The following is a 21,003-nucleotide window of genomic DNA, read 5'->3' on the forward strand; positions in this document are numbered from 1 at the left end:
TAATGGCTTAAAGCAACCGGCCTGGCGTTTAGTAATGACCTCTGTGGAAATGTTAGAAACTAAACTCAACGGGTATCCCCTTCTGAGAAACATTCTTTCAAGCAAGTCACATTCTTCAATAAAATCAGCCTCATCTGAAATCATTCTGGCTGCACTCACCATCTGCCCCTTAACGACCGCTCTCTTTTGGTGGTAGGGGTGACAACTCGAAAAATGGAGGAAAGAGTTGGAATAGGTGGGCTTCCTATTGATCGTACTTTTAAATCTGTTTTTAACCAAATCTTTATGGATGCTAATGTCAAGAAAATTAATGATTTCATTTTGTAAATTGAATGTAAACTCAAGAAAGGTAGTTGAACCCATGATTAATTCCACAAAATCTTGCACTATTTCGCTTGGACCTTTCCATAAAATGAACATGTCGTCTTGGTATCTTGTGTACCAAGCTACATTGTCCTTAAACATAGTGGTTTGGAAAAGAATGGTGGTCTCCCAATGTGCCATGATACAATTGGCAAAACTGCCACCACAGGGAGATCCCATGGCTACTCCTGATTTTTGGAGGAAAAATTTCCCCTCAAGCCACATGAAATTATTACGCAAAACTAGCTCTAACAGGGTGGTTACAACATAAATAATGTTATTGTCAATTTTCCTTGCATATAGAAAATCTCTAATCCATTCTATCCCCAATTCTTGGGGAATCACCGTATACAAGTCCTTTACATCAACTGTCAATAATTTATAATCTTGTTTAAAAGGGATACTCCTTAGTTCAGTTAGGAAACTCCAAGAGTCTTTACATATTTGGTGCTCACTCTCTACTAAGGGCCTTAAAATGCTGTCCACATACTTGGCACATCCGTAAGTAATGGACCCCCGTCCATCAACAATGGGTCTAAAAGGGGGGGTCAATAAGCCGCTTGTGAATCTTAGGGATGCCAAATAAAGATGCCATCCTAGGGGCTGGCATACTTAAAAAATTAAACAAATCTAAATCAATTGCTTTTTCAATAAAAAGCTCATCTAATGCGACCTTAATTTTAGTGTAAGCCACATTAACTTCATTAATAGAGACTTGTTGATAAATTGAATTTTTGAGATAATCAGTCATGCAAGACATGTAGGTGCTATGGTTCATACAAACAAGACCACCTCCTTTGTCTGGCTTCATCAGTCTAATTTTACAATCATTCAACAATCTAATAAAATCACGTTCTTTTTGACTGATGTTGTAACAGCCTTTTCTAGCTTTTGAGCCGGTTTCAAAAAAAGCGCTAAAGTCCAGCTCACACATTTTCTCAAATGCCAAAATATTAGGATGAAGAGGTGGATTAAAAGTGCTAGAAACTCGCAAAAAATTGACAAAGGAGGAGGAAGAAGAACCCATAATAACATTTAAATTAATTTTCCGTGCAAAAAGTTTGAGGTCCACTATAGTGTTGACCAAATTCATCCCAGAATCAGGAACGAAGGATAAGCCTAGTGCAAAAAAATCAATAATGTCCTGGGGAAAAGTTAAATCTGTATAATTATAAATGTAGAAATCTCCAGCAGAGTTAGATAAAATTTGAGGGTCAAGAATCCCATTCCCAACTACCTCCTGCACTGATTCCTTCATTTCCGCGTGTGGCCTTGTTGATCGGGCAGTCTCGAATTGTTCTGCCCGTTGCCCTGATGTAAATGAAAACCCTGTTGTGAGCTCGATGTGGGTTGGTTGTTATGGTTGCTGTTACTAGTGGTGTTGTTGTTTCTGTTACCCCCTGTCCGAGTATTAGTAACAGGTTGGTAATTACCATTGTTCACATTGTTCCTAATCCTCTCACTTCTTCTTGGCATGGTGTCCTCACTAAAACTGTCAAGTTCAGGTTCAGTGAAGTTACCTTCTTCATTAGAAACAAGGTTTTCAATAGGAACAGTTTTAACATTATTACCAGAAACTGGTGGGGGTGAGGGGTAGGCAGTTCCAGATGAATACTGCTGAACGTCCCTTGCAATTTTCTTTTTCTTAGCACAAGCCAGTTTATTAATAGTGGCCTTAATACTGTTGAAAATCCTCAAATATTCGTATTTGTAACGAGGAAAATCAACATTCGATGTTATATCGTGCTCCAATAGTTCTAGCTCATTTTTAAAAGTTACAACCTGAGATTTATAATGTTTCAACATTGTTTTTATAAACTCGAAGCCCTGTTTGTTAAATAGTTCTAAAAGTTCAATGTGAAAATCAGACTGGTTAACCAGCCCAACAGGGTACCTCCATTGCCTGAGCCCTTTAGGTATTATTTCTTTGCTCAAGCATTCTTCCAGGTATGAGATTTCAAGCAGCAATTTCCTGCAGCGAAATAATTTATAATCATACAAGTTAATAGTAGACAAAAGGTTAATAGGAGTGTTCACTTGTGTTGAAGTAGCAGTGGTTACTCCATTATCAATGAAAAAATTGTCATTACCTAAAAAGCTTCCAAGCGTTGGTGTGATTTCAATGTGGTTCCTGTTATTGCTAAAACCCCCAGGCTGGTTCAAATGTCCATTCGGAAGTGTTGGCTGCGGTACCTGCACGTTGTTACTCCCTTCTGCTATAGTCCCTCGATTATAGTCACCGTTGCCTCAATTAGTGGAACAAGGCAAACTCCCACTACTAATATTCGATAAAGTCACAGTACCCACAGGTGGGTTAAGCAAAGGAGGAGGTTGCATAATAACGTTCTGCATGCTAGGATTCCCTTGTTTAGCAGACTCTGCCAAACTGTCGACCTTCTGTGACAAGCTCTCAACACGTCCCATGTGAACTTGCAGCAAAGCTGTAAGATTACCAGCGGCGTTCGCCTCTCCGGATCCAGTATTAGCGTTGCTCCCTTCAATCAGAATAGGCTCATCTTGTGTAAAGAGAGAGCCCTGTGAACCTGCTCCACTTTGGTTTGCCATAAGAACCCAAACAAACACAAAAGGCAAAACCACAAACTGAGAAACGAAAAAACCAAAGGCGAGCAGGAATACGTAAAAAACACAATTTAATATAGTAAGCGCTTTCGGAAACAGACTGTGCTTCTCCTTCTTCAGACTTAGAACATACAAATTGAAATGCTTATATAAAACAGCCTCAAATATCAATCAATTAATTAATTAATTAACCCAAAAATCAAATTTTAAAGATAAAGGGTCCATTATTTAACCTTTTCGAAAAAATTGCTAGCAAGACAAGTTGTATTCAGTCAAGCAAAACAACTCTTGGTTATCAGGAATCCATACCAACCTCATTCATGCATTTTAATACAAATCTAAAACAACAATAAATAATTTTACACAGGTTTATCAAAAGCTAAAAATGTTCCAAGATTATTTTAAAACAAGTGTAGATATATGGATTGCATGCAATAGGGAAATCCTAGATAAATCATAAATTACGTTTGACAACTTCATCTTTTTAAATTTTTTGCGAGTTTCTAGCACTTTTAATCCACCTCTTCATCCTAATATTTTGGCATTTGAGAAAATGTGTGAGCTGGACTTTAGGGCTTTTTTTGAAACCAGCTCAAAAGCTAGAAAAGGCTGTTACAACATCAGTCAAAAAGAACGTGATTTTATTAGATTGTTGAATGATTGTAAAATTAGACTGATGAAGCCAGACAAAGGAGGTGGTCTTGTTTGTATGAACCATAGCACCTACATGTCTTGCATGACTGATTATCTCAAAAATTCAATTTATCAACAAGTCTCTATTAATGAAGTTAATGTGGCTTACACTAAAATTAAGGCCGCATTAGATGAGCTTTTTATTGAAAAAGCAATTGATTTAGATTTGTTTAATTTTTTAAGTATGCCAGCCCCTAGGATGGCATCTTTATTTGACATCCCTAAGATTCACAAGCGGCTTATTGACCCCCCTTTTAGACCCATTGTTGATGGACGGGGGTCCATTACTTACGGATGTGCCAAGTATGTGGACAGCATTTTAAGGCCCTTAGTAGAGAGTGAGCACCAAATATGTAAAGACTCTTGGAGTTTCCTAACTGAACTAAGGAGTATCCCTTTTAAACAAGATTATAAATTATTGACAGCTGATGTAAAGGACTTGTATACGGTGATTCCCCAAGAATTGGGGATAGAATGGATTAGAGATTTTCTGTATGCGAGGAAAATTGACAATAACATTATTTATGTTGTAACCACCCTGTTAGAGCTAGTTTTGCGTAATAATTTCATGTGGCTTGAGGGGAAATTTTTCCTCCAAAAATCAGGAGTAGTCATGGGATCTCCCTGTGGTGGCAGTTTTGCCAATTGTATCATGGCACATTGGGAGACCACCATTCTTTTCCAAACCACTAAGTTTAAGGACAATGTAGCTTGGTACACAAGATACCAAGACGACATGTTCATTTTATGGAAAGGTCCAAGCAAAATAGTGCAAGATTTTGTGGAATTAATCACGGGTTCAACTACCTTTCTTGAGTTTACATTCAATTTACAAAATGAAATCATTAATTTTCTTGACATTAGCATCCATAAAAATTTAGTTAAAAACAGATTTAAAAGTACGATCTATAGGAAGCCCACCTATTCCAACTCTTTCCTCCATTTTTCGAGTTGTCACCACTACCACCAAAAGAGAGCAGTCGTTAAGGGGCAGATGGTGAGGGCAGCCAGAATGATTTCAGATGAGGCTGATTTTATTGAAGAATGTGACTTGCTTGAAAGAATGTTTCTCAGAAGGGGATACCCGTTGAGTTTAGTTTCTAACATTTCCACAGAGGTCATTACTAAATGCCAGGCCGGTTGCTTTAAGCCATTATTGGGAACAACTACGGGTTTCGAAGATGGTGTTATTCCTGTTGAGGAGGTAAACGACTTTCCTTTGAGTAATACTAATTGCCACTCTACCAGCTTTTTAATTTCATACAATTTGGATCATTCTTTTATTAGGGAAACTTTATATAAGAACTGGACCCTTATTTTAGAAGATCCATCTCTATATAAAGTTCTTGGTAACAAACCAAAAATTACTTTTAGACAAGGGCAAAACTTAAAACAGTTGTTGCAATATTCCACCAACCCACCCCCTAATAAAAACAAGGGCATGTTTAAGTGTGGAAGGTGCCAACAGTGTAAACATTTAAACACGAATTCCCAAATTGAAATTAGGGATAGGGTATATAAAATCAAGGGCAAACTTTCATGTGACACAAAGGGAGTGGTGTATTGTGCCAACTGCCAAGGCTGTAAAGCTTTCTATATCGGGAAGACCGAAAGAAAGCTAAGGCAACGAATTTACGAACATATGTATGCCATTAGCAAGAAAGATACAACTAATGCATTGGCCAGGCACATTGGTGACTATCCAGACCACTCCTTTAGGTTTTCTGTTTTAAAACATATCAGTACAGATGTTAGAGGTGGCCCTTGGCAAATCAATTTGGAAATTGAAGAACTAAGATGGCAAATTTCTACCGCAGCACATTTGCCCCCAGGCCTGAATGAAACAGTTTCCATTAAGTGTTTTTTAAGGCTTTTTTCTTTAAAAAGATGAAGTTGTAAAACATAATTTATGATTTATCTAGGATTTCCCTATTGCATGCAATCCATATATCTACACTTGTTTTAAAATAATCTTGGAACATATTTAGCTTTTGATAAACCTGTGTAAAATTATTTATTGTTGTTTTAGATTTGTATTAAAATGCATGAATGAGGTTGGTATGGATTCCTGATAACCAAGAGTTGTTTTGCTTGACTGAATACAACTTGTCTTGCTAGCAATTTTTTCGAAAAGGTTAAATAATGGACCCTTTATCTTTAAAATTTGATTTTTGGGTTAATTAATTAATTAATTGATATTTGAGGCTGTTTTATATAAGCATTTCAATTTGTATGTTCTAAGTCTGAAGAAGGAGAAGCACAGTCTGTTTCCGAAAGCGCTTACTATATTAAATTGTGTTTTTTACGTATTCCTGCTCGCCTTTGGTTTTTTCGTTTCTTTGTTATAAAACAAAAAATCATGTTTATTGTAGTCATTTGCAAAAACTATTTACAGTTAAAAAATGAGTACACTCAAAATATCTCCAACTGTGTAATCAATAAATAGGGTCTGTTGCCTTGGATATGAACTTTCCCTCTACCTCTGTTACCAGTTTGGTGGATATGGGCATCCTGAGACATTGTAGAAACTGCCTCATATTTGCTGACAACCAGTTAATTCTTAAACAAACTGATGTGGTATGTGAGAGATTTAGTTACACAATGTCACTGGAGGCAAAGCTCTCACATAAAAGCACTCCTAATGTCAATAAGGTTGTCAGTAGTACAAACACTGCACCGATCACTCACAATTCAAAGCAAAGACATAGAAGCACATATGCTGAGGCATTAAATGTAACTTACCTAAACCCCAAATACCTCCTAGGTGAAGTATACATAACTAACTCCCTCAGCAACTCTGAATGCTCTCTAACAAAACAACATCCACATCAACCCATACAGCCACATCTCATGGAGCCTCTACTTCTAACCCCATAAGGCAAGCCACCACAGAATCCAACATCCAACATTAGTTACACAATGTCACTGGAGGCAAAGCTCTCACATAAAAGCACTCCTAATGTCAATAAGGTTGTCAGTAGTACAAACACTGCACCGATCACTCACAATTCAAAGCAAAGACATAGAAGCACATATGCTGAGGCATTAAATGTAACTTACCTAAACCCCAAATACCTCCTAGGTGAAGTATACATAACTAACCCCCTCAGCAACTCTGAATGCTCTCTAACAAAACAACATCCACATCAACCCATACAGCCACATCTCATGGAGCCTCTACTTCTAACCCCATAAGGCAAGCCACCACGGAATCCAACATTCTAGTCATTGGAGACCCCATTGTGAGATACTCTGATATCCCTCTCACCAGGCTGAGTAAGGAGAAAGTAACTGTCAGTTGCTTATCAGGGGCCAGGATCCACCACATTAAGAATGCACGCAGGTCATTGGACCACAAGTTTCAGAATGACTCAGTCATAGTGCATGTGGATGTAAATGACCTGAGATGTACTTCCCTAGACTATATGCAGAGTGACATTACGGAGGTCTCAGAATATGGGTCTCAGGCTTGTATGAGCCTAGCATAAAGCAACATTTTGCCTTCTCCAAGGACAATGCTAATTTATGAAGAAAAGATGACTAACTTTATTAACTGGCTTCACATTCTGGTGTCATTCTGAGTTTGATACTTCTATACTGCTTACAGTTATGAATGTCTGCTTTGCTCTTGTATGTTGGTAATGGAATGCTTATTCTCCAGTCATCTGGGATACAACGTTCTGTCCATACTGCTATGAGTACTCTCAGGAGCCATTTCTCCTTTAACTTCACCCAACATATTCATCATATCTGCTGTGACTTCATCTGAGTCTACTGCTTCTTCTGACTTCATTTTCCTTGGTGCTGTTTTTTACTTCTTCTAGAATGGTCTCCTCTTCTTCTTATTTCATCTTAGGCTGTGTCTGGTACAGTACAGCTTCTGTACGGTTTTCTTCACTCAGAAACTGCTAGAAGTACTACTTCAAACTGCATTTCATGTCCTGTGGACTGGTGAGCAAGTTGTTGCTGGCATCCCTTAAGAAGGGTGCCTGATAACTATCTTCTTTGTCTGTCTGTCTTTGCCTTACATGCAGATAAGAGTTTATTTGTGCCATCTGCAGGGTCACTTTCCAGATGCTATCAGAATGAATCTGATGCCTTGTTATTTGCTATTGCAACTGCTCTCTTAGCCTCTTTGTTAGATAACTACTATTCCTTCTTAGCCTTGTCCATCTTTTTTATCTCCAATTTTTCCTGTACTCTCCCTTTCTTCAGATGACCATCTGGACTTCTGCATTCCACCACCAGCTTTCGTTTTGCATCTTATTTCCATATCTGGCTCAGCTGCAAATATGTTCTACAGTCTGCATGTTGTTTTAAGGTGCTGTAATTCTTCAGTTCTACCCTTTCCCTCTTTTTCATGAGGTGCTACTGCCCTGAGAATTTATTTGAACTCTTTTGCTTTCTCTTCAATCAACTTCCATGCCTTCAGCCTAATCTCTGTTATCCTTATAGTCTTCTCTGACCACTGCTTTTAGTTGATTTTGGCAACCTGTATGCTGTGGTCAAAGTGTTTCAGTGGGGATAACTTTACAATCACTGATTCTACCCCAGTGCCCTTTCCTTAGTAGGAGAAAGTCTACCTGAGTTGCATGATGGCCACTCTTGTATGTGATATTGTGACTGTTTAACTTGCTGAACCATGTGTTGGCCACCATCAAGTCATTTCACAGATGTGTATAATGGCCTTTTCTTCTTTATTCCTGTTGCCCCATCCATGTGGACCCAGGCAGTCCTCATATCCTGTTCTACTGGTCCCAATATGTGAATTCAGGTCCCTCATTTTCAATACCAATTCATGTTGTCCTGATTTATCTATTAGGTCCTGCAACTGCTGCTTGAATGCACTCTTTTCCTTGCTATCTCAAGTGTAATGTGGGGCATGAGCTGAGATTATAAATAGTGTTGCATACTGAAGTGTGATTACCATGAGTTTGTCCCTAATTCTGATGACATCACTCATTATCTTCTGAAGACTCTTCCTCACCAGAGTTCCCACAAAAATTCTAGTCTATTCTCCCACTGAGTAGTAGACTCTGGATTCTAAACTATGTTGCTTTGTTACACTTCTCTTCTATCTTCTATGCTGGATACAGAGGATGTCCAGACTCCACCTTACCATGTGTCATCCACTTCCAAGTTGCATCCTGTCAGTGAACCTGTACTGAGTGCAGTATCCATATTTCAAGTTTGGCAGGTTGATTGTTTTTTATGTCCAGCTTTCACTCACTAGTATTACCATAGGTAGCCCAGGTTGAGCAGCTGAACACTGGCCAGCCAGTAGTTTACTGACGCTGGGCTGTTGTGCTTTATGGTGGGTACACACTGGTTAATAGGGGTACAAAGACCCCCTCCCACTATTAGCATGGACCCCTGGTGTAGGTCACAGTAGGCCAGATCCTCAACCCACTTATCACCACAAATACCTATGCCCATTTTTGTCAACATTAGTTAATGCAATCAAATCACCTAAAGACAATTTTTACACCATCAAGTGGCTAGTCCTGACACAGCCTTCAGTTTGTCCTCCATGTTCTCCTGTTAAGAAGATATGGAGCACTACAGTTGATACCCAAAGGGGTTTGTCTATGCAATTCTTCATCCAGTTGGCTCCATCTAGAGTCTGTAATGCTACTGCATACTTTACTTTTCTTCACAATATTGTCTGAGACTTTCATCTTTAAGAATTTTCAGACCTTCACACCCCCAAATTCCATGCTGTGCTTAACCATCCTCTCTGTTTAGTGCAAGTGTCATCTACTGTTTGGCCCATACACTTCCCTACCTTACCTAAGATGCCCCCTTCCTTGCTCACGTTTTCCAAAACATTGTATCTTCCAAAATGAGGCATCTATCAAACAACTTCACTCTTAGACAGATATAACCTATCCATGCTAATATGCAACCTTTTACTCTTAAACACAAATCTGAATCTCAAAACTTCTTACCATGTTGTGCCACTCAAACATGTTTAAACAAATAAAAAATGAGGGAAAATCCTGTCACACGGATCAATTAGCTGTATCTGCTCAAATACCCTAACTAACATCTCCATTTATCCAACAGTTTTCATATAATCTCTGCCACCTTGGGATATTTGTTCATCCTCAGATATTCACCTCACCACATCATCCCTTCTACTTCCTCACCTCCTCCCACTAAAGATTTATCTGGATAAAATTGTAATCCTGACTCTTCCTCATATGTTGAAAAATGTTGAACACCCTTGGAAACTTGCTGTACATGCAGTGGCAAAAGTATACAGAATTAAAGTACTGCCGTTAATCCTGTCCCAAAGCAGTAAATACTAGCTTCCTCTCTACAGCAGCAACTCCATTAAACAAAATTGAAATGGGAGATAGCAGATTCATACCCTTGTCCTGCCATACTGAGTTGGAGTCCATCATTTATTGCAATGCAAATCATTAGACTAATATAATACACACTTATCTGCTTCAGAACATCGAAAATAACTATCTAACCTTATATAAAACCCTTTCTGGAAATTAAAACTACACCTACCACCTTTGCTGCCCAATTCAGCAAAATTGACTAACGATCATCATTGATCAACAAGACAAACCTAGCCTATGCAAGCAAAAAAATCCATGGCAAACCATCTCTAGCCTGGCTGCTAACAACAAGCAAATACTTCTACAATGACATTACACAGTAAGACTGATCTAAAATCAGCCATGTCCTCTGAGTTACCATTTCCTTTCAGCAACACCAGCACTGTAGTTTTTTCAATTGCCTCAGCTAAATATAGCTCTTCAAAACCTAATTAAACAATATCGTTAGACTTTAAACCACCCCTATAACCAGTGTCTTAAAAAATCCAATGGAAACCTATCCTGTCCCCCACCCTAACCCCATTCATATACTAAATACAGCTTTATCCTCTCCCTGGACCTAAGCTGTGATTTAACAATTTACCTCTCACTCTTCCTGAGCACTGCCCCCTCCATGATCTACAACTCATCCATTCTCTTCTTCCAGTTCCCTATATAGATCCCTGTAGTAGGTCAGTCAAACATCTCACATTTTATCAATTGTATTATGCCTTTCATCCACCTTCCTCTTCTTTGCACTAATACTTGTCTCCTTTCACTTATCTTTAATCCATCACACTATTAATTTCACTTCTATTTTCCTATTAGCTCACCAACTGGTGCCTGTTATCTCCAGCTCCGCCTCTACATTTTGCTGTTCTTTCTTGTTTTTCCCCTATAACTTCTTTATACATGCCTGGTTACCTTACCACTCCCCAAAGTACTCTGTTACTGTTATATCTCCTTTACCAGTCCCTCAACCTCTCATCCCTCTAGTTATTATAATACCCAGTTCAAGATTCCACCTCTACTACCCTCTTCCTCCTGCCTCCAGTGCAGTTTTACTAACATATAGTCAATTATACTACATTCCACAATCCTCATATTCCCAGTGTCACCACCCATATAACACCTACCCAGACTACTATACCCCTTACAGTCATCCCTTATTAATATGAACTCTCACCTGCACCTGTTCTTTCATTTGCCCCTCTAGATAACTGCCAACACATCCTTTGACACCACCACCCCTCTATAAATCCATCTGGCAAGCCCTATGGATTCCATAGCACCAAACAACCTATCCAGAGCAGGCTCTAGTCCTGTACTGAAATCCCTTCCACAATATCTCTGTCCTTCATAATTCCTTTAAATCTTTATCTGGCTCTGTTGAACAGATGGATGAATGTAGCCCATAACACTGAAGCCCTAAAAATGACCCAGATGACTTGGTTCTAGTTTGTGGCCTGGCCTGGGCACAGGAGGAGACAATAATGAGGGAAGAACATTATTAGGCAATTTCTGCTCACATTATTTTTTTTTGGGGGGGGGGGTATGGGGAAAGGCTAGTGGTACACCCAAGGTTGAGACCTCAGTTGGACACCTGAGTCCTTGATAATTAGAGCATCTTGTATGCAAAGTAGGTGGGCATTAGGGTTTGCATCATGTTGTGGATAGGGTGGCTCTTCTGTAATACCAGCAAGATACATAATTCATGATACTACTGCAGTCTAACTTATGTCACATCATCAAGCATGTTAAACAGTACAATAAGAGGTAAATGGCCAAAGGCCATACATCTCAAATATCCCCAGTTTTATAGAATGCGCATGATTTTTTTTAAATCTTACTTTTGACCTGTCCCTCATAACTTCTCAGGTAAAGTGATGATTACTGTTAAGTTAATAATGTGATAGTTTACACTTGCATTACTACTGTTTAAAAAATGCGCATTGATTCAAAATGCTTTATTTAAAGTGAGTCTCAGTGCTATATAAAAATGTTTTATCTTTATGACGTTTATGAAACAATTATTTAAAAATTTTACTTTCTCAGGAATCCCCAAAAAATGAAGTTGGAATGTTTGCCAAACAATGTGTTACCAGGTTTTATGTTTAATTAAGGATTAATATCTGAGGACAGAAATAGGCTATGGTGCAGAAAACAATTTGTCCCACTGTAAGTAGTTGGATAGTACAAGGCAACAGTATATGAACTTTGTCTCCTGCTGTGATCAAACACAGCAGCAAACAACTCAAATTATCTTTACCACTTTGACAGATATGAAGGGGATGTGTTTAGGAGAGGGAAGATGAGTTTAACGACTACAATTCTGGCATAATAAAAGAATGAAAATTGGCCACTTTAAAAAGAAAAAAAAAGTAACAGGCACTGCGAATACTGTTCTGTGTGATTATCCCTCTTTGTCTTTTAAGTAGTTATTGAAAAGCAAGAAATGGTAATTAAACCTCATGAATTAAGGAAAGCAAACTGACTAAAGGAAAGCAGGGCAAATATGAAAACACATATAAAGTCAATGCATTGACAGGAGCTTAGGGACTATGATGTAATATATTAAAACTAAATACTGCATTGTGGGATACCTAGAGGTAGACTAAAAATCTAGATGCCGAACCCCATGTAGGCAAACTCTGGAATTACAATTTAGAAATATAAAAAATATATATAGCGTCCATAAGTTGTGTTAAAATGTAGAAAATATCAAGACATGATAAAATATAGACTTTACCATTCATTCTCAAACCAATACAACTACATAAGTTGTCTCCCACATTAAATTATTAGGGGTTATTATCGATGAAAATCTGTCATTTGACCTCCATATCCATAATAATATTAAAAAAACAAACTATAAGCTAGGCTCCCTGTACCAACAAAAATACTATCTCAACTGGTCTACCAAATTAACTCTTGCCTTAACTTTTCTCTTACCCTCACTACTCTATGGCGCTCCTCTCTGAACCAATATCCACTGCACCCTAAAAAACAAGCTTGAGACTTGTTACAAGGTTGCCAAATTTGCAACCAAGGCAAAATACTCTTCCCATCATCGTATTTCCTTAAAATCACTTAACTAGCTCAAACTTCCCCATCATCCCACCTACCTACAGCTAATCACAACTCACAGAATTATTTACAAACCTTCAGACTCTCCAGCCCTCTCCTCCATCCTCATCCATTACCACCCTAATAGGCACTTAGATCTGAAAACCAACTACTAGTCCAAGTAAACAAACCTAAACTCCCTGCCGGCAACATGCTTTGTTCCTTCTCTGTTGAAAAGCTTTAGAACTCTTTACCATCAGCTATCAGAACCTCTAGTAAAATCACTTCCTTCAAAACAGAATTGCAATTACATCTCTCTTCCCTCTGGCAATGCACATGCCCCTGTTCTCATTCTTCTATAACTTGATTGCCCACACTCTAAGTTCACTCACACACTATCCCACATCCCTCCCCTCTTCAAACTCACTCATACTCACTACCTAAAACAAACCTTGCCAAACTTTTACTCTTCTATCCATCGTTTCTACATTACCTCTCACTGCCCCCTTCCCATCCTTTTACTGACCACTTTTCACAAAATACCTTATATATACCACTCAGTTATGTTTATTAACTCAATTGTTCTTCTAGTTCTGCAACTTATACTAGTTGTTATGCTCACCTATACTTATATACATATCATTTGTGTGCCACCCTTACATTTGTGGTATATTACTATGTATGCATTGTTTTATTTGATTTTATCTGGAAGCTGTTTTATATTGTATTTACTGTTTGGATGCTTTGTACTGTTATACTGTAGACCTTTTCTCCTCAGGCCTCTACTGAAAATGAGTCATCTTGGCCCACTGGACTTTCCCTGTAAACAAATGCCAATAAATAAATAAAATAAACATCTTTTTTCAGTCTGTGGGTATGGTTCTCCTTTAAAATACAAGATGCCTAATAAAGTCCAATGGCATGAAATATTAAACAGAAAAGAAAGACACTGAATGATAGAGTTCTGAGCTTTAATTTATTTAGGGTTAAATGAATATTGGTAGTAGGTTTTGATCACTTTAAAAGATTTTTTTGCAGAGTGCTATATATGTGATCTAATTTTCTTAGGCAGTATATTTTTGTACTGAGGAAGGCGAGGTTGCTCCAAAACCAGTCTATGGGTCTTCCCTTGCATTTACTTTAAATAAATTTTATCTTGTGGAAGTTATTGCTGGTGTTTGTTTGGTGATTTTCTGTGTAGTATCCCATATTCCTACTGAAAGCAGGAAGAGTTAAGTGCTACTTAGTATTCAGATTTTATTACAATTAGTTGTCCAGAGTTTTGGCTGGGTGTTCCTACTTTTCAAGGGTCCTTGTTCCTGTTTTCAGTGGCTGCAGGTTGACAGGTATGCTTTCAGAACAAAGAGAGAATGCATCAGATTAGGACTGTATTCTCTCAGTTAATGACATAAGTTACTTTGACAACATAAAACAAATCTTGAACATGCATAGTAGCCAACTGTATAGATTTCTTGAAATGCCTGTCTTCTGTAGCAAACAAGTATAGAGCTAAATTCAACTTAAAGAAAAAATGTCATTTCTGAGCTTTATTAAAAGTACATTCAAAAGCATTTAATTATTCTGTAAAATCTACAGATCAATACTTCACTTGCTGGAGCAGACGTTTTAACCCTGACTGTAATATCAGTGGCCCACATTTAGTACGAACCCAGGCTACGAAGGACCAACTAAAACAGAAGGATATAGTGTTTGTGGTCTCCCTTTCCTTCCTATGAAGGGAGGATTATGGAACCCATTGTAGTCACACCGATGCCTGACTATAGCTAGGAATTTCAGTAAAGAGCTCTGTTATTGGGTGTGGGGGTTGACAGTTGTACTGGGGTGCTTTGCATTGTATATCCTCAGAGATACGGAGAAAAATATGAAAATGATAGTGGCATCTCATTTCTGTGCAATTAGAATTTCAGCAGTTTAACAATCCCTCTCCACAGTAAATGTGCGTACGCATGTGTGTGCATATATCTTCCATTGTGGGGAAAAAACAAACAAGTGTGAGTTATAGTGTAGGTTGGTTACTGACCAGGTCAGTAGTGTCATCAGGATTACAATTCCCAGAGGTATAAAAATATTCAGCTGAAAAGCTATTCTGTTAGCCTGTCAGATGATGTGAAATAATTGGGAAATAAACACTGAAATTCATTTTACTGAAATTAAAGTTAGAGCTGCATTGATAGCCACATAGTCACTTGTTCAGTAGTTCTTATTTTACTTGCAAGACAGTTTGTTTTCAAGTTTGATGGCTCTAAATGTAAAATGATCCAAAAAGTTAAAGTAAACTATATACTGAAATCCTGAAGATGTTCTATAAACGAACAAACATGGGAATGTATTTGCTGGTGCGGTAATAGATTAAAACTATATTTATCATCTTTAAATCACTTCTTCTCAACAAGTGGTATAAGGGAAAAAATTGTTTCTTTTTGCTCTCCCTCTGGGACAGAAATTAATGACACAAGCAAGGTTAATTTTACTTATCGCTAAAAAAAATGTCCTCAAGTGGAATACTGCAAAGTTTTTTCAATAAACGAAGGACAGTACTTTCTAAAATAAGATCATTCACTTGAATAGTCTATTTTCAGGATATTTCCTTCTACATTATTCACTAGTCAATATGGTAGCACTCTTTTCTTTCCTTCATCTTGAGACCAGACTGTCTGCTACATTCCTAAGCCATCTAGCACTAGTCAAACATCCTGGAGCTGGTAAAACAGCTGTACTGTACACTGTCCTAGGGATTCATTAATATCCCTAGCATGGGCTATAAGGCCTGCAGTAAAAAAAACTGTTACCATGCTGCAGTATTATGCAATTCAGAAACACATTAGCGACAATGAGGAAGGATCTCATTATGGGCTAGTTTGCATGTCTCTGAAAGACATTACCTACCACATAGTGCAGATCAGCACTTCCCATGGTGGGTGACAGTGTTGGCGACCGCATCGTAAAAGCAGAGGTACTCTCCCTCAGTCACTCTCACACACACAAACACACAGTAAAATATACAGATGTGCACACACCACTTATCCCATACCTGTCCCTGTTGTCAGATTGTCCATGATTAGGTTGATTGACCTGTAATTCCCAGGGTCAGTCATAGGACCAACCTTGTGGGGAGGCATGACCACAGCAGTGTGGCCGAATACAAGTACATAGCTTGTGGCTAGGCTTAGGTTAAACAAGTTAAGAGAGGATAATCAAGTGACACCATTTAATAAGTACCCACTTATGTTATCAGGACCAATGGATGAAGTGCTTTTGGGTTCAGATAAAAGCCTTAAGAATATGTTTTTTAATAATGTTGGGGGGCTAAGGGACTCTGGCACGAGTGATGTTTTAATAGGTGTTTTGTGTGGAAAGTTGCAGATAACTTGTTTGCTAATATTTTTATAATGTCATTTGGTCTGGACTAGGGGCTGTCATTAATAAGACATTCGTAGAAATTTCAGTTTTATTCCTTAGTTTTCCATCATAGCTAAAACAGGATTTGTATTATTTCTTTGCATCAGAAGCTAATCTGTGCTCATGGGTTGCTTTTTTGGTCCTTACTTTTCATTTTCCTGGTAATTTTTTTATAGTAAAATAAAAACCGGTGAACCACAATTCGCAGTAAAAAAATATTTATTAAGTGCTTTTCATCTGTTATAAAAAAAAGCAAACTTCATCAGATACGTTAAAGGAGGAAAGTCAATCTTTTTAAAGACAAGACAATTCACATGTGGTTAAAAAGAACCAATCAGAATAAATAATTTTTCCGCCTTTAACACATGTGAATTGTCTTGTATTTAAAAAGACTGAATTTCTGCCTTTAACGTATCTGATGAAGTTTGTTTTTTATAACAGTCAAAAAGCGCTTAATAAATAATTTTTTACTCTGAGCTGTGGTTCACTGTTTTTTATTTTAGTTTTCATTTTTATTTTATTTTTTTCTGTCAGTACGTAGTCTTCAGCCAATTGTTTTATACTATTCTCATTTTGAGGAGTTTATGCTTTGCTGTACAGTTTGAGTTTTTTTCCTCTCGTTAGTAAGTTTGCTTATGCCAGTTGATCATTGGGGTTGTTTTTAAATTTTCCATTGTATTTTGCTCCAATTACGACTGCTAGATCTATGCTTTTATCTAATTAGGATAAAACTTTTTAGTGAAATCAACTGCTGTGTTGGTGTCAATAAGTTTTGATGCTGTGGGCAAATTTAGAGATTTTATCATATATTGCATAAGGTTTACCATTCTGAAGTTCCTAAATATGGAGACATTAGTAACAGGGTGCTGGTGATTTTGAGAGTAAATATTACAAGTTTATGGTCAGACAACTGAAGAAGGAGAGACTAGGGGAATGACACAGGGAAAGACAGTATCAGTAAGGACCAGATCCAGAATATCTTTGTCTCTGCCCTGGTGGGTTTATCAAAACCAGGTATCTTTGGTGATAGCCAGCATTAGAGGTATAGGTGCTCCAGTCTGTTGCTGGGTAGTTGAAGTAATCTAGGATTATGGAGTTATTGCTTATAGGAATTTCTTCTAAAACTACCAGGAATCTAACATGATCATCTTAAGGCATTGTGGAGTTCTGTAGCATGTTATAAGCTTATAGACTGTCTTGTCCATAGTAACCCTAGGTGCTTGAAGCCTAGTTTGTGGGTCTTTGAGTATCAGTCTAAATGAGATGAGGTCTTAACACCACCTCAGTTTCTAGTAAGACTGAAGGCATGGTAAGCACAAAACCCAGGAATGGATGGAGTGAGTTCTTTACATTTAAGCCAGGAGTCTGTAACTACACACGTTCCAGATGGAGGAGCTCCTCAAGATCAGGTAATTTGTTATTGGGAGTCCTGGCATTGAGAAGAGGATCCTTAATGTGGTCCAGTTTAGGGTTTGAAGAATTTGCTAAGTTGGGCTGTCCATTAGATGGACTCTGACTAATAAGGCACTGCTGGCTTTTGCCAGTATGTAGAAACCCTTGATTGAGGGATGCAGGCTATCCCATATAATATGTTGGGAGTTAGCATAATAGTTAAGGTGCTTAAACACATGGTACAGGGTTTGATTCTCACCTTTGGGAAATTTGCTAGGCTTAAAATGGCCTGCAAGCGCTGCTAGCCTAGTACTTACCTATAAACTTTTGACCCCATGAACAAGTAGAACTAGTCTTAGTCTTGTTCCAGCCTGAGGATACTGTATCCTCCTTAAATGACACCTGTTATTAAACCAATTGTTAAAGTCAATATATTTTCTTTATATCTTGGCATCATTCCTGGTGAAGGAAGTATTCCACTTGCGACCAAAATTTTACTTCATTTGTCACATGACTACAGAGTTCTGTCATGTCTCTCTGCAAGTTCCTCAGAATGTTGTACCCCAGATCATGTACTCTTGTATGGACCATCACCATATCACAGTCATACTTGACTCAGGCAAGAGTCCTGATGGCCCTTGTAATGTATGTGATCCTGGCACCTGAGAGGTAGCTGACAGTAACCCTATCTCTGTCCATCCTGGTGAGTGGGGAACCAATGTGCCTAACAGCTGAGTTACAAATTGCTAACACATTCTTTTCAGAAGCCAGTTTAGCATTACTTGACTGGGAGCAACCATGCCATAGGTGACTTGTTGAAGGTGCACCTGAAGTAAGTGAGCTGAGGAACTTCCACTGACTTTAAATTTGTAGCAGGGATGGGGTGATGAGGGTGGCTGTGTTTTTACGAGCCATGGACATGTTACTCATTTAAGTAGCTGTGACTGCTTAAGTTACAATATTTTTTGTGTTAGGAACTGTAGCAAGGAACTAGCTTCTTGCTGCTGTTTAGCAATGGTATTTGGCACAGTTTAGTAAAGAATTTTATATAGATACATGTTGCTACACAATAGTGCTTTTGCTGGCTTGAAGACCTTTTTAAAGCATTAAGTAACAGTCTGTGAGCTGCAGCAAGAAGTAGTTTTATGGTGCTTTTCTTTATTTTAAGAGAGATGTTTCTTACTTCAAAACATAATAGCTCTTTATTTAGCCTGAATACCTTTTTTAATCCTCATTTCTGAGACTTGTTTTGTCCTCATGTTCAAACTGGGTAATGTCAAATGGAGCCATTGCCCAAGAGACCAACTGATCGTGATACAGCTCTGGATTTGACAAATGTTTTTGAGTGTTTGCTCTGCTGTGGACTTTTCTTTTATAGTGATTTTAATCAGATCTGAAGATCTTTCATTTACTTCCATACTGTGCTTTGGTGAATTACCTGGCTGAGCATTCAATTGTTTTGGATCCATGGCTACAGAATGAGATAAACCGATTTGGCTTCCCTGGCTTGGTGGGAAGACTGTAGTTGCTAGATCACAAAGTTTGCAGGAATCAGTTTTCCATTACTGATGGAGAGACATCAAACTTGCTCTAACTGAAGCATGTAACATGGAATGACTGCATGCTATATTGGCTTCAGTCACAGAGACTGAAGTCCAAAAGAAATGCAAACAAGGGATAGTGTACAGTGGTATGGAATGAGTACAATAAAATTCAAGGCCGTAGTGAGGCATATGCCATGTACATCATAGCATACCCTTTATAAAACAAGTAATTCAGTTTGACCAGGTAAATATGTTAGAGTGTAAATTAAAAATGTAATTCCATTTTTATTAAGTTATATTTTGTTAAATTACCTTTGTTTTCAGAATGGCTATTTGAATATTTTATGTCTTAAATGTGTCATTGCATTTTTTTTAGCATTGAAAAGGTAGGGCAACATGTCCTGTTTGGGGCAATGTGTGAAGGGCAGGGGGGGCTACATTCTAGAAGTAGGTATACAATTATAAGTATCTTAGCTATGTTCTAAATATAGTTTAGAATTCTAGCCTAACCCACGTGGCCTTTGCTGCATAAATCCATCCATCCATCCACATCCCATTTTTCCACATGAGTTCAGAGTGTAACTTTAACAGTGGCAATCATCTAGAGACAAGGTTCACATGCCAGGTAGCTAGCCCTGTTGTGGCTGTTCTTCCATACTACACATTCACACCGATGGCCAATTTAGAGTGCCCAATCTATCTACTTCATGATTTTGGAATATGGAAGGAAACCAGACCAACCAGAGGAAACCCACGCAAACACAGGGACAATGCAGAAAAGGCAGCCCAGACAAAATAAACCAGGGAAACTCTTACTGTGAGGCAACTGTGACACCCCTGCACTGGCCCAGTAATCAATGAGCCTCAATCCTCATCACTGGCACCAGTGAGGGATGTACATATTGGGAGGATGACAAGTACTCACAGAGTAAAGTACAATTTCCCTTAGGAGCAAACAGAGATCACAGTCAGTCTGGGACTGGTTTCTGCCTCTTTCTCTAGATTCTCAATAAGACTCCTCACTGGCACAGCTATAGGGTTAAGATCTTGGCCGAGTGATCAAGCCAAAACCTCTGGTACCTTCTCTGTCCAACCAGTGCTTCGTGTCCCTGCCCAAGTAGCTGACACACACACACACACACACTTTGATATATGATTTATATACAAACACACAGACACTCCTGGGGAAGGCTGACACAGGTTTGCAAGCTATGCCCCCTTTTGCCCAGACTATAAGATAGTTATCACTGTCACCAGCCACTACTTATCAGCTACACCAAGGCCCTTACAAATGGTGCCCAATCCTACTGTATAATGTTACTATTATCCAAATTAAGTGTGACCAAGAGCAAGGCTACTGGAGTGGCCTATACAGTGTCACCAAATACATATGCAAGTAGACTAAGAGTTTAAATATCTCTAAACAAACCAGCCACAATTCAAAGGTTTAAACATATTCAATATTAAATAATAAAAGAAGAAGACAATACTCAAACAACACAGTAAATACAGAGTTCAGAATCACAGGGATATTTTAAAACAACATTGCAGGATAGTCTCACATAAATACAGAAAACATCTAAACTAATCTTTACTATATTCCTATCTAGTGC

Source organism: Protopterus annectens, chromosome 8.part0 (genome assembly GCF_019279795.1).
Source record: "Protopterus annectens isolate FY-2018-M chromosome 8.part0, PAN1.0, whole genome shotgun sequence".
Classification (NCBI taxonomy): Eukaryota; Metazoa; Chordata; order Ceratodontiformes; family Protopteridae; genus Protopterus; species Protopterus annectens.